We start from the raw sequence: 16,161 nt of genomic DNA, 5'->3' as shown, positions 1-16,161 counted from the left end.
ACTTTACAATTAGAGAGCGACCGAAAAAGGTGCTAATCTGAAGGTGCTATATCAGAATGCGGTGGGTACGGTATAACTTCTTGGATAGCATTTTTTTTAATCAAGTAAGCAGCAACAGACGCTGGCAGAATCGTTTTGAAGACGCCCACCGCGACGCCAGTCAAGTCGTCTCAGCTGAATGGATAAAGGAATTATGTATGTATTTTGTATGCATTAAGTATGCATATATATGGGTGCGTATGCGTAACATACATATAAACATATACAGATGCATATATATATATATATATATATATATATATATATAACACAACTGCGTTATTTGAAGAAAATAATAGTTTGTTTCTTCTGTTCTTGGAGAGGGAAACTAAATGTCGATGGTTTCTATTCTGTCACTAGCGTAGCGTTGCGCAATGTCAATGGCTAAATGTGATCTTACAACTGATAAGCTTTTTATATTTGTGATAAAATGGCGCTCGTAATTGTTCATTATGTGAACAGAAAAACCAATACGATTGCGCTGTTTGTTATTTTTTTTTTTTTTTTTTTTTTTTTTCCTGTATAAGATAGGTTTGTTGAAGTATAATTCTGAAAATAAAAGATGAGAACTACAGACCGGTGTAATCCAAATTTTTTTGCTGTTGTTTTCTCGTGTTTTTTGTTCGTATGTTTTTTGCTGTTTTTTTTTTTTATTCAGCAAATGTTTTATTTTCTTCTCCGCTTACTCATTTATGTCTAAATCATATTGTTCTAAACAAATAACACGGGGGAACACTTTTATTTGAAAGCTGAGTGATACAAGTTGCTTGTTGATGTCGTACCCAATATTAGGAAATAAGTCAGCTCTAAATGGGTTTAGAGACAGCAATTTGTTCGACATCACAGAAATGGTAAGTAGTAGCAAAAATCGTTTAAAAAAAATTCTTTTCAAGTCTGTACTAATGATGTTCGATGTAGCTTTCATTTCTTGATGAGATGTTATTTTCGATGGTAAAATCACTAGCTTTTAGAAAATTCTCTGTACTTCGGTTTGTTGTTGCAAAGTTCATTAAACTACGAGAAAACAACGTTATATAAATGCCACTCTGCTCTGCATTATTGCAATTTGGAAACTAATTTCATAGTTTCAAACAGTACTTAGGCCGAGAGTTTAATATCTATCTTTTCTATTCCTTTCAATCGTTAGTTTTAACATACTAATTATGCAATTTCCTGCACTGATTTCTAATACGTCAAGATAAGGCTGTCTGGTTAGTATAACTCAAAAAATGCTGGGATTTCATCTGTAAGGTTGTTATTATTGTAAAGATATATGAAGGTCTACCAATAGTAAATTCAAAAATAAGTATTGAAATTCAATTGAATATTTCTTTTTACCCTTCAATTTTACATAAAATTCTACTACACAATCATTTAACATATCTAAATAGTTAACTTTGAACTTCATGCGTTTACTATGAGAGGTCAGCTTTCTCTGTAATATAGTGTATATATATATATATATATATATATATATATATATATATATATATATATATATATATATATATATATATATATATATATATATATGTATTTATATACATATAGTCCGTGTTGGTAAACATATATATTAATGTAAAGTAAATGCGCACTCACACACAAACACCTCATATTATGAGATATAGACGCGCACATACACATATATATGTACTTTGTTGTCCTTATATAGCCCTAGGTCAGCTGTAATAGAGTAATAGTACACACACGGTCAGCCGAACGCCTCGACAGTCTTATATATATATGTATATATATATATATATATATGTGTGTGTGTGTGTGTGTATCTATGTGTGTATATATATATATATATATATATATAATGTATGTATATATGTGTACGTATACATGTAATAATTCTAAATCAATGAGAGGGAGGCATCGACATACAGCCTAAAAGAGTCTGTCTTATTCGTCAAAGAAAACTGATGGAATAAAGCAAGTTTATTCAGTGATGCCATGAATGTTCTTGATCAGAAGTTCAAGCAGGTCTCCATAGCTGAACGTCTTCGGAGACCAGGTTAACATGCATTTCATTTCATATAAGCATTTATGTATACATAATGTTGTATTTAGTTGCTTGTTTCAGTTATTAGACTGCGGTCATGCTGGGGTATAGTTTTGAAGGGTTTAGTTGAGTAATCGTCCACAGTACTTATGCTTTTTTAAAATTTAGTATCGGATGTTTGTGGAAAAGTGGGGAGGAGCGTAACCAAACCAACACCGGTCGTCAAACAGTGCGGGGACAAACACAAACATTATGCACACACACATACACACTTTCATACAGTCTCCGTCTACCAAATTCACACAAAAGGCATTTGACATTTTATGTATGACTGTGTATGAAATACAACACACACTCACTCACTCATTCACACATATATGCACACAGACACACGCATAAGCACACATATACACACACACACATACACACACAAATGTATGGGGTGCGGCTTGATTCGGTCGCAATTACCGAATTTGGAATATATTCAACTTATTTTACAATTGTAAAATTAAAAAAAAATAGATGCTTCGTATTCTGCATGTGGTATTGCAGCGTATCAATATTTGCACGCAGAATCGTTGGCGCGATGAGCAAAATGCTTAGTGGCATTTCGTCCGTCTATACGTTCTGAGTTCAAATTCCACCGAGGTCGACTTTGTCTTTTGCCCTTTCGGGGTCGATAAAATATATACAAGCTGAGCACTGGGGTCAATGTAATCGACTTGCACCCACCTCCAAGATATCAAGCCTTGTGCCTTTAGTAGAATGGGTTATTATTATTATTATTATTATTATTATTATTATTATTATTATTATTATTATTATTATTATTATTATTATTCTATGTTTGACTTTTGCTTTATGTCTGTACAAGTTGGCTCCAAGTCTCACCCAGAGACCTCAAGAGACAACAGGTTGGAAGTTCTGTGCCATATATTTGGTTTTTTTTTTTTTTTTTGGTGTTGTACTAGTGAATGTCTAATACATAAAAATTTTTTAAAATATAAAAAAAATAAAAAATAAAAATAAAAAAAGTTTGTTTTAAACCTTGGGATTACATAGAGAGTATTTTGCGTAGAATATGAGCAGTTCCCATGAGCACTATCTTTTGAATTTCTGCCATTTTGGGGTTTCCTGGTATCTGACTTAGGTAGCAATCAGTCCCTTTTGCTATCATTCCCAGGGCACCTATGATAACAGGTATTGTTTTAGTCTTCAGCTTCCACATTTTGCTGATTTCTATTTCAAGATCTTTATATTTGCTCAGTTTTTGGTAGGTCTTGATAGATACGTTTATATCGATTGGGACAGTCATATCAATGAGGAGGCATGTTCTTTGTCTGAAGTCTTTCAATATGATGTCTGGCCTATTTGCATCTATCTTCCTGTCAGTTTGAATGGTGAAGTTCCAGAGGAGTGAGATGTGGTCATTTTCAAGCACTGGAGGTGGATTGTGTTCCCACCAGTTTTTTTCATGGGGCAAATCCAGGTTTTTGCAAATTACCCAGTGAATATATTGTGCAGCTCTATCATGCCTACTGAGGTACTCTGTAGGCGCTAGAAGACTGCATTTGGAGACAACATGATCAATGGTTTCATTTTGTTGTCGGCATACACGACATGTTGGGCTACTGCCGTTCTTTAATATGTTGGCCTGGTAGTTTCTTGTTGGTAGGCATTGATCTTGAGCTGCTATGATAAACCCCTCTGTTTCAGATTTTAAGCCAGAGGCCATTAGCCATTGATGGGTCAGGGCTTTGTCGATATCTGCATTATTCGCTCTCTTTGGGTATTTGCCATAGAGAGGTTTTTCTTGCCATTTATTATTCAGAATATCTAAGGCCGCAGTTTTGGCACGGGTTTTCATGCGCCTAGCTTTTTCTGTGCTTGTTTCTTGTATATCTATCTCTAATTCCGAAATTGGTTGTATTCGGAATTCACTTAGATATTCCTTTGCCTGTTTTGTGACTGAGTATGATGCTTTCTTGTTTTCATGTTTTGAGACAAGTTTTAACATCCAGTCCTCAGAGTTTTTCAGGTAGGTGTCTAGGCCAATTGTAGCAATCTTCATTGTTATTGCCAGTTGCAAACGACCACGGCCTCCCTCTTTTCTTGGCAGATAGAGTCGTTCTGTATCTGCCTTAGGGTGGTGCATTTGATGCATTGTCAACAGTTTCCTTATTTTTCTGTCGAGCTGACATATTTCAGTAATTGACCAGTTAACAATATTGAAACTGTAAGTCACGACTGGTATGGCTAATTCATTGATCGCTTCGATCCTGTTTCTTGCATTCAGCTCTGTCTTGAGTATTGCTCTCACTCTTCGATAGCATTCGCTCCTGATCCTTTCCTTCATCCCTGAATGCCTTATTCCGTTCCCTTCAATTACCCCTAGGTACTTGTATTATTATTATTATTATGATCATTATTATTATTATTATATTATTATTATTATTATTATTATTATTATTATTATTATTATTATTATTATTATTACTATTATTATTATGATCATTATTATTATTATTACTGTCATTATTATTATTATTCATGGATAACGAGTGACTAAGCAACAACAATATCTAAACTTTTCTCCTTCCGTGAGAAATTATTCTTGTATTCACTGTTCAGTGTTCTGTGTGTTCCTAAATATTTGTTCAGCCGTTGCTCAGAGACATTTTAATAAACTGAGACGATAAAAAACTTAGACGGAATAAAGATAGGTATAATACATTTAATACGTATGATTAGGTAGACAAACTACACCGTTTTACTTTACATTTTTGTGTGTAATTTGGGTTTAAAAGATAAAACAAGATTAATAAATACATACTTATTCGACAGACTAGGCCGTTTACCCTAATGTATATATTTCTGATTAAACGTTTCCTACTTTACTTGACAATGTATACGAAGTGAATGTATACAAAGCGAAGGATTAACATAAACATGCCAAAGTAATTATAAATATTGCTATCTAATACAATATTTCTTTCTCCGAACCAATGAGTGATACATTTTCATTACAGAGTACAGGAAGCAGTTTATAGCATTATTTGATTAACAGACGTATATATTTTCTCCTTTTATCTTAAAGATAACACGAGCAAGCAAACTTAGTTTCAACATCAATAAAGAAAGTATACAATAATGATAATAATAATAATAATAATAATAATAATAATAATAATAATAATAATAATAATAATAATAATAATAAAGAAGGAGGAAATATTTATCTGCAGAAGACAATAGCACTAAATAAACACAATCGACAATTGAAGGAAAATAGTGAATTAAAATTGATATTTGTTTGTAATGAATTTCCAGAACATAAATGTTTGCCTCATGTCCTGCTGTTACTTTCAACATTATAGTTTTGTTTTCTTTATTGTTTCCTTCAGTGTTTCCAAAACCGAATAGCAGATAATGCCATTCTTTGTTTTAAGTTGCTTGAACAAGTATTCGCTTATCTCAAGCACCACTGCTCTCATAATGTTCCATACACACAAACACACACACACACACACAGACGCGCGCGCAAACAAACAAACAAACGTACAAATAGTCTCCAACACGTACAAATATACACAGACATCTACACAAACTCACTCAAAGCACATCCATATTTTTCATTGTATTTTCATTGAATTACATCGATTGTAGCCATTTTTGTTGAATTCTAGGAAGTACTTTTCAAAGAATGTAAGTTAGGATTTAAAGTTTGTTACATTCACATTCGTGAAGCGAAAGATAAATGTTTAGATTTAATATAAATTCAATATTTATATTAAATTAGTTATATTGTTAAATTTTTTTATCTCAACATGAAAGTCTGAGAATGTGTGATTACAGAAAATATATGTGTTCTAGTGACACTGTTCCTAAACTTTCGTTCTATCTCTCTGTCTCCCTCTCCGTTCCCCTCTCTCTCCGTCTCTCTCTTGTTCTGTAAATATATACACACATACGTGTGCATATATATATGTATGTATGTATGTATGTATATGTATATATACACACACATATATATATATGTATGTATGTGTGTGTGTATGTGTGTCTGAGTTTGTCACACTACTATCGCTTGACAACCGATGTTAGTGTGTTTAGGTCCCCGTAACTTAGCGGTTCGGTAAAAGAGACTCGTTGAATAAGTTCTGGGGTCGATTTCTTCGACTAAATGCGGTGCTCTAGCATGGCCGCAGTCAAATGACTGAAATGTCTAAAAGAGTAGATAAGAAAAGAATATGTATATAATATATGAATATATATAGGCGCAGGCGTAATTGTGTGGCAAGAAGCTTGCTTCCCAACCACATGGTTCTGGGTTCAGTCGCACTACGTGGCATATTAGGCAAGTGTCTTGTACTATAGCCCTGGACCGACCAGAGACAAGCGAGTGGATTTGGTAGACGGAAACTGAAAGAAGCCCGTCACATATGTGTGTATATCAATGTGTGCGTGTGTCTTTATGTCTGTGTTTGTCCTACCATCACCGTTTGACAACCGGTGTTGCCGTGTTTGTGTCACCGTAACATAGCGGTTCAGCAAAAGGGACTGATAGAATAAGTACTAAGCTTAAAAAATAAATCCTGGGGTCGATTTTTCCGACGAAAACCCGTCAAGGCGGGGCTCCAGCATGGCCGCAGTCAAAGACGACTGAAACAAGTAAAAGAATATATACATACATAAATGTGTGTTTGTGTTTGTGTGTGTGTGTAATATATCTTATAATGGTACCTATAACAAAACACGTGTCACTAAAGAACATTACAGTCGAATAAAGAAAATTTGGACATCAGAACTCTCTGCATTCAGTAAGACAGTGGCCCACAATGTGCTTGCAGTGCCAGTACTCATACCAACATTTGGATTGCTTGATTGGACACTTGATGAGATCCGAGCCATTGATGTGAAAATCTGAAAAATACTTACCAGCACACATAACTTCCACATAAACAGTGACGTAGACCTACACTACCTAAAACGAAGACTAGGCGGCAGAGGCTTAACATCGATACAGAACATTTTTTTAACGTCGTATCATTGCCCTTCAGCAACATCTTTTAATCACCAAGTGTCGAAGTGCATCCGTTGACCAAGTTTGCGTACATGAGGGCGGTAACATCATAATACTTGGAAGGCAGCTCCTTGGGCAACATTCCTTGTCTGATAACCTGGAATGCATGCCCAAAGAAGTCGCACTTTGAAGGGTATGCGTTTGCAATCAAGGAGCAGGAAATATCAACCAAATACCTGATTCATAAAAGGGATAGAGATGCAGGAAAAGCTTTAAAATGTGACAACCGATGTAGACTTTGTGGAGTTAACGCCGAAGATATCATCCACATCATAAGCAGTTGTCTGAAAATGTCACCACGGTTTTATCTACTGATGAAATATGATGTTGTAGCTAGGAAACTACATAATAAAATCTGTCGGAAGGATAACCCCGAGGACCAAGAAAAAAGAACCCACAGTATGGTTGAAGCCATATCCACTCATACTAAAACTGAATAATAGTGGAATGCCCTAGTGAAAAGCTCAATAAAATCTAAGCACAACAGGCCTGATATAAGTGTTTGGCATAGAAAAGAAACTATGTACAGTTGTGAAAATTAGCTTCCCAGCGGATGTTAACGTAAAGCTGAAGATCAGTGAAAAAGAGAATACCTACGCTAAACTATTGAGAACTCTGTAGTTGCTCAATCTAGATTACAAATTCAGGTTTATACCTGTAATTATTGGGGCACTGGGATATGTAACACATTGCGTAAATACCAATCTTGAGAAATTATACTTCTCAAAACCAGAAGAGAGAAAGTTGATTCGAAGACTACAGATCTATTGTATTACTGCAACTGTAAAAATCTGCAAAACTTTCCAGAAGTTTATCATTTAAGTATATATGAGCATGTTTAGATACACAAGTATATGCATGATAAGACATACATAAATTAAAACATAGAAATCTGCACATACAGATACATACATGCATACAAAAATGCCCTGTTGTTGATATTGAAATTCGAATGAAGAGCCTTTGATCTAGGTTAAAAACTGGCTCTTTCTCTATTGGCAAGAATTCTTGAAATAAAACTGAATAATGGCATACATATATAAATGCAGACATATCTACATACATACATGCATCTATACATACATACATACATACATACATACATACATACATACATACATACATACATACATACATACATACATACATACGTGCATACCTCTCCATGCATCTTCATTCAGTAATCTAAGCCTGAAAGAGACAGGCACCTGCTAGAAGCTCACGAAACTTAAACTTGCATAGAGCTAAATCAAATTGTTTTAAATTATATGTGTGTGTGTATATGTGTGTATGTGAGAGCGTGTGTGTGTTGTGTGTGTGTGTGCGTTATATACACACACGCGCGCACATAGAGAGAGAGAGAGAGAGGAGAGAGAGAGAGAGAATGTGTCGCTATGAATAATGAAAGTTCAATACCATTCATAAATTAATTGAACTTAAACTCAGCCACAGGTCTCGATGAGTTTCCAGCAAATAGTTAAAAGCTATTTCGTTTTGGGATTTGGTTTGCAAGATTCTTTAAGATCTCGTGTGTTGAAGCATATTTTGTTGTATCTGGGGAGAATCATTTTCTTTTTGTGCCTTATAATTTAACTCACTCACCGGTAAAATGTCCACTTACGAGGGGCGTTCAATAAGTAATGCCCCTGACCCACTTGCAGTTGTTTGACGTAGCTGTAATTTTGCATGTACACTTACGTATACCGCTATAGATTAAGTGGCGAATTACAGCTCTGAACTAATTATGGTTTCTGATTTACAGGTGTTTGAACTGAGTCAAGTGTGAAATGGAGCCTGTTGAGTGTCGAGCAGTGATCTGGTTTTTGAATTTGAAAGGACGCACACCACAGGAGACTTTTGATGAAATGAGAGTAACTTATGGTGATGATGCCCCATCATATGACCTTGTAAAACGCTGGCATTGTGAATTCAAACATAGTCGGAACTCTGTGGAAACAGCTCCCAGATCTGGTCCCCCACTTCTGCCGTTGATGAGACGTCTGTCCGTGAAGTTGAGGCTGCCATTTTGGAAAGTCAACGCATAACTATTCGCCAAATAGCCCATAAGGTCAAGATTAGTACCGGGTCTGCGGAAACTATCATTCATGACCATTTGCATATGCAAAAGGTGTCTGCCAGATGGATTTCCATGTTGCTCACACCTTTCCAGAAGCAAGAACGCGTTGAGTGCTCGAGGATGAATTTGGAGATGTGCCAAGAAGATGAGTCAAAATTTTTCAAAAGACTGATCACACAGGATAAAACCTGGGTCCATCACTATGATCCATAGACCAAAGCTCAGTCAATGCAGTGAAAGCACCGTGACTCACCTCCTCCAAAGAAGGCAAGGGTGCAGCCCTCCGCTGGCAAGGTTATGCTCAGTCTTCTGGGACCAGGACGGAGTAGTGATGACAGATTTCCTGGCAAAGGGTACCACAATTACAGGAGCCTATTATGCTTCACTTTTGAGGAAATTAAGAGAAGCTATCAAAATCAAGAGGCGGGGCAAGATCAGCAAAGGCATCCTCCTCCTGCAGGACAACGCTCCGGTCCACAACTCGCGTGTCGCAAGATCAGAAGCACAAGCGTGCAGCTATGAACTCCTCCCCTTGCATCCTCTGATTTTCACCTCTTCCCAGCCATGAAGTTGATTTTGAAAGGAAAGCGTTTCCCAGATGATGCAGCCTTGATTTCTGAAGTCACGTCGTGGTTGGAGGACCAAGCTGGGGTCTTCTACAAAAACGGTCTCCAGAGCTGTATCAAACGATGGGAGAAATGCATAACTCTGGGTAGTTCCTATGTAGGAAAAGACTAATAACTGTACCAAGTGTCGTTGCTCTACTGCTATGGGAAGTGGGTCAGGGGCATTACTTATTGAACGCCCCTCGTATTTCTTATTTTTATTTTCCTAAAATACAAGACTATTGAAAAGGTTGCAAGACGCAACGAAAATTTTAGAAAAATAAAAATAAGAAATAAGTGGAAATTTTACCGGTGAGTGTATTAAATTATAAGGCACAAAATGTAAATGAGTTTCCCCAGACACAACAGTTAAAAATTATATAAATAGGCATTAGCTTAAATCTCTCTCATGCTTTTCCAAAATATTTTCAAGACCAATACTCAACAACAAGTTCAAAGAATGCCCAAAACACTTTCAGTTTTTACTTTTACTTGTGTGTTGCATTCCGGCCGGTACGCAGTGCCGTAATCCCTCGCCATATCCGGTTCACCAATCGCGGCTTATTATTTTAGCTTACGTTGATTCTTCGGTGGTGTTGTTTTGAATTTATAATAAAACACATATATACAAATTATAAAAACAATAAAAAAAATATACAGTACAGTACTGTTTCTTCTTCGCGGATTTTCACCTATCACGGGATTTTGGACGTAACACCCGCGATAGATGCGGGATTACTGTATACGATTTAGAAGAACGATACCAACTAAGTCAGGGAAAAGTGTGAGAAGCGAGCCGAATACAAATACCTTAGAAGGACCCGTAATCTCATTATAACACCATTCTCCATGTGATTGTTACGTTTTATTCCAAACGTTTTTGTATTTGTGCATAAAGACATCAGAAAGTATTTACGAAAGCAGGGCTCCGGCAGTTTGTCAGGTAAGTAAATTTTTTAACGAAAGATATTTTAAAGGTATAAATCATCTGAGTCTCTTAAGGACACTTTCTGACATACGACCTATTAACTCAGTAATAATTCAAAGTTATGTTATATTTCCTTCGTTAATTCTTCTCTATACCAGAAGTATATTCCCTGCTATGCTGCTACTTCCGGGCAAACACAGTTAAATCTGCGTTCTCTGTTTTCCATAACATTTTTCAGAGATCACGCTGCATGTAACTGGAATATCTCACGTTCAATTTGCATTATTTCATTAAAAACAGATTTTGAATGCATTCTGTTCGATTAACATGACAAACTACTTGCTTTCAATAGAACCAAACAACTCCCGCAATACGTTTTGGGAGAATACTCTTAAAAGATTCTTAATAAACACCCCACAACCTAAATCTAGCCTTATTTTTTTTATTGTTGCATTTCACAAATTTTATTGATTTCTTATGAGGACTAATATATTTATAAACATTGGTTAGATTTCATCTCAGATGCTGGATGTTTTTGAGGTAACTAGTTCAGGTTGGAACAGACCAGACGCACACCTACACAAACATAGTAAATATTGCATTGTATTGTATTTGAGTTATATTGACTGCTGTCATATTGTTGAATATTCAGAGGTACTTTTCAGAAAATATAAGATGTGATTTAAAGATGGTAAGATTCACAATCTTGAAATAGAAGATAAATGGGGTTGTTTTTATATAGATAGTTATACCTTTTTTTAATTTTACATTAGTTACGATGTGGTATCAAAAAGTTCCCGGACTATGTTTACTAAAAAATAACTTATTTACCTAAGTTTTAACATAATCTGCTGCAAAATAGCTACCTTGCACAGCAATGCACCTGTCGCTTTTGAAATTCGGCTAAGAGGTCATTTTCCGTAAGCGAGTCGAGGACTTTGACAACGGTATTAAATCGGCGACCTTTTAGCTGCATTTTCATCTTGGTAAAGAGATGGACGTGTGAAGGTGCTAAATCTGGCGAATAGGTGCGGAAACGATGCCATTTTCTTTTTGGCGAGAAACGCACGAGCGAGGGGAGCTCGGTGACAGGGTGCGTTGTCGTCGTGAAGAATCTAATTATTCGCACATCACAGATCCTGTCACTTTCGCCGAATGTCCACACTCAAACGCTTCAAAACGTCGTAGTAGGACTCTCGATTGACGGTCCGGCCCTGGGGGAGGAATTCTTGATGCACAATACTGTGGATATAAAGAAAAGAACAAAGAGCATTCTTTTGATTGAACTGCGGTTGTCTTGCTTTTTTCAGTCGTAGAGATGAAGGGCTCTTCTATTGTGACGACTACTGCTTCATCTCAGGGTCGAACCAGTAGATTCAACTCTCGTCACCGTTGATGGTCCACGACATGAAGGATGGGGATTTTGACAGATTTCTACGCGCTGTTGTTTCTGCGCAATGGTTAGCAGGTGGAGGACAAACTTGGCAGAGACACGCCACATGTTTAATTCAGGCGTTAAGATTGCCTTCACAGACCTACACGACAAACCAACATTATCAATGTCGTTGATTGTCCTCTGACGATCCTCATGCACAAGCTGATGAAATTTCTCCACATTTCCGAAGGTGACGCTCGTGGAAACTCTTCCAGATCTTTCATCGTCTTTCAGAGACGTTCTTCCGCTTTTGAAGCGCCCGTACCACTTGAAACTTGTGCTAGAGCCATTGCCTCGTCGCCGTAAGCTTGCCGAAAAATGCTCAATGTTTCTGTAGCAGACATCCTAAGTTTAACGCAAAATTTCACGTCGGCTCTTTGTTCCTGTCCGAGGCAAAATCGCAGAATACAGCGTACCCGTGATCACAAAATCACAAACTTTCACAACTTGCGAAGTAAACACAACAATACCGCTCGGTACACTGCCTCATGAAGGTCACTGCTAGCTCTCATTTCGCATGCAACTATGTGCTACCATCTGTTGGCGCGCTATAGAACTAGTCCGGGAACATTTTGATACCACCCTTGTATATCGCTGAATTATCTTTCACGACATTGAAGTCAAGCAATTCGTGGATTGTAGAGATAAAATATTGATATCAAATTGTAGCACAAGGCTAGCAATCTTGAGGAAACGTCGATTACATTGACTCCAGTATTCAACTGGTACTTATTTTCTTTGACCCCCGAAAGGATGAAAGGTAAATTCAACCTCGGTGGATTTGAAATCAGCACGTAAAGACGGAGGAAATGCCGCTAAACACTTTGCCCAGCGTGCTGGTGTGTCTACCAGCTCGCCGCCTTTGTAGAGATAAAATATTAGTAATCATTGTTATTTATATAATATAAACGGTGATCATATATTTATGTATGTGCGAAATGAAAAGCAAAGTCGACCCCGCAGATATTTGGACTCGGAGCTTTAAGTCGGAAGAAATGCCGCTAAGCATTTTGTCCGACGCGATTACAATTCTGCCAGCACGCCACCATAACTTAGTACCTATACTTAAGAAAAAATTAGTGCAACATGATAATTCATGCTCTTCTGAGCTATCAAACCGTATACTACTTCTCAGGTCAACACTTCATTCATACTATCTCTATCACCACAATAATATCTCTCAATTCCTCAAATTCCAGCATTATACACTTGGCCAAAACTTCTTTTCTTATGACTGCAACCCCTTCTCCATAACATCGCTCATGTCATTGTTTTCCCTACAGACATTAAGCTTAAAGAAACTGAAGCTGAACATTAATTGTATCGACAACCTCCACTCTGGGAAGCTATGGACACTTCCCCACCTCTCAGATTTAAATACAAAACAACGAAAGCGTTATATAATCAAATATTTAACATGAAATATTTAGATGTTTTCTTTAGTGACAAATCCTGATAATGTTTCTGATAAGGAGCCAAAAACAGCTAAAACAGTGTAGCGTGGTTCTGAATTATTTTTTCAATAATTAATATATCAAATAACGTGACTAAATGACGCTTTCATCTACCCTGAGTCAATAAAAATTACTAACACTCACATCCTTTTATGGATCCAATCTATCGGTGCAGACATGGCTGTATGACTGAAAGTGTTAGCTTCGAAAACGTGAAGTTTTTATGTCCGATTCTATTTTACAGCATATTAGGAAAGTATCTAGACGGAAATTATGTGGAAGCCTTTTAAAGGAACTATTCCTACTATTGTGGAGGCACATGGCCTGGTGGTTAGAGTAGCGGACTCGCGGTCGAGGAATCGCGGGTACGAATCTCAGACCGGGCGATATGTGTGTTTATGAGCGAAACACCTAAGCTCCGGCAGAAGGCGAACTTCTACTGACTCTTTCGCCACAACTTTCTCTCACTATTTCCTCCTGTGTCTTGCAGCTCACCTGCGATGGACTGGCGCAGGGAACCTATACGCCACGGAATCCGAGAAACCGGCCCTATGAGCCAGGCATGGCTCGAGAAGGAACAAACAATTCCTACTATTAGATTGTAGACAATCTATTCACCTACTTTAACACAATGAGATGGTCCTCGGGGTGACTTTAGTGGTGTCAAATTTGTTTCAAACATTCGGTTTCCAGTGTGAGGATTTTGTTCTATCAATCTCGGTCGCTTTTCCTCCCAGTGTGAAAATAAAATGTATTCCGCGTTAGATTTCCACTTGCTTTTACTTCAATTTTGATTATTTGGTTTCATGAAACGAACTTTGCACTAATCCACAACATGTATCAACAGCTGAAGGTGCTTTAAATATTTTCTCCTCATTTACTCTTAGGAAAAGGATACGGTGCGTAGCCTAGTAGTTAAGATACTGTACTCACGATCGTAAGACCATGATTTCGATTCCTGGGCCTTAAAATGCGTTGTGCTTTTAGGCAAAACACTTGCTCCAGTTCACTCAACTCCCGATCACCAATTGAATAGAAAACAATTTAAGCTCAAGAAAGACCTAACATTACTCTTGATGAAAAAATCATAAAGATTCCAATCTTTCATCGTATTTTCTTCCTTTTCTTTCTTTCGAGTGTTAATGATTTGAGCAAATGCTGCAGGACAAGAGATAAAATCATATTAACATGAATCCCTTCATAAGGTACAATTTCCGCCTGAAGCTGATACATTTATACAACATTTATGGCTTTGGGGAAGTTATAGAAGAATATGGCTTTACATCTATTCAACATTATGTCAATATTTCAAGGCAGCAAACTGGCAGAATCGTTAGCACGCCGGGCGAAATGCTTAACGATATTTTGTCTGCCGTTACGTTCTGAGTTCAAATTCCGCCGAAGTCGCCTTTGCCTTTCATCCTTTCGGGGTCGATAAATTAAGTACCAGTTACGCACGGGTCGATATAATCGACTTGATACCTTTGTCTGTCCTTGTTTGTCTCTTCTATGTTTAACCCCTTGTGGGTATTAAAGAAACAGGTTATTTCGTTTGTCTTTACGTTCTGAGTTCAAATTCCGCCGAGGTCGACTTTGCCTTTTATCCTTTCGGGATCGATAAATTAAATACCAGTTGCATACTGGAGTCGATCTAATCGACTGGCCCCTCCCCCCAAATTTCAGGCCCTGTGCCTATAAGTAGAAAATATTATGTCAATATTCCAATGAATGGAATAGGGACCAAAATAACCTTATGTTAAACTGAGATGGTAATTCCCGGAATTCAGTTAAGCAGTAAAGATCAAAATATCTCTAATTCTTAAATGTCATACCTTATGTTGTATTGAGCTTCTTAATCTCCCTGTGTAATAAGGCCATGGACGTGCACAAGAGATGTCACAGTCGTTTAAATCTGCTTAGTATATGATTGTGGCTTATTTCATGGAAGCTAGAGTTAAGTCTAAAGTTAAGAAATAAATCACAAAGCATTTCTCCATTCCATCTCCTATAAAAAGGAACCACACTTACTAACTCTTTTATCACTACTTTCGCAAGTACGATAAAGAATGGACTTTGTTGGTGAGGTAAGAATAATAGCGAAACATGCGGGCAGTTGAATTTGGCAGAGATAAACATTAATTATTAATATTGTTTTAAGACATTGTGCTGGCAGAATCGTTAGCACACAGGACGAAATGCTAAGCGGTATTTCCTCCGTGTTTACAATCTGAGTTCAAATTCCACCGAGGCCGACTTTTGCCAATTGTCCTTTGGAGGTCGATAAAATAAGTACCAGTTGAGCACTGGGGTCGAGATAATCGCCTTAAATACTCCTGGATAAGAGTATAAAATCTACACCTCCCTGTAAGACTATTTCGGGCCAGTGTGGCAGAGCAGGCCCATCAGATTTGTATGATCTGAAGCTCAAATTCACGGTCTCCACATCAGCCCGTGATTGGTGAAGAGAGCATGCTGAGGCTTTTGTCCTGAAGTGGACTGAATATAGTCAATAATAATGTTTCTCCACATTAT

The sequence above is a fragment of the Octopus sinensis genome, linkage group LG1 (assembly GCF_006345805.1).
Source record: "Octopus sinensis linkage group LG1, ASM634580v1, whole genome shotgun sequence".
NCBI classification, from domain to species: domain Eukaryota; kingdom Metazoa; phylum Mollusca; class Cephalopoda; order Octopoda; family Octopodidae; genus Octopus; species Octopus sinensis.
The sequence above is the reverse complement of the archived record's forward strand: the minus strand, read 5'-3'. Positions refer to the sequence as shown.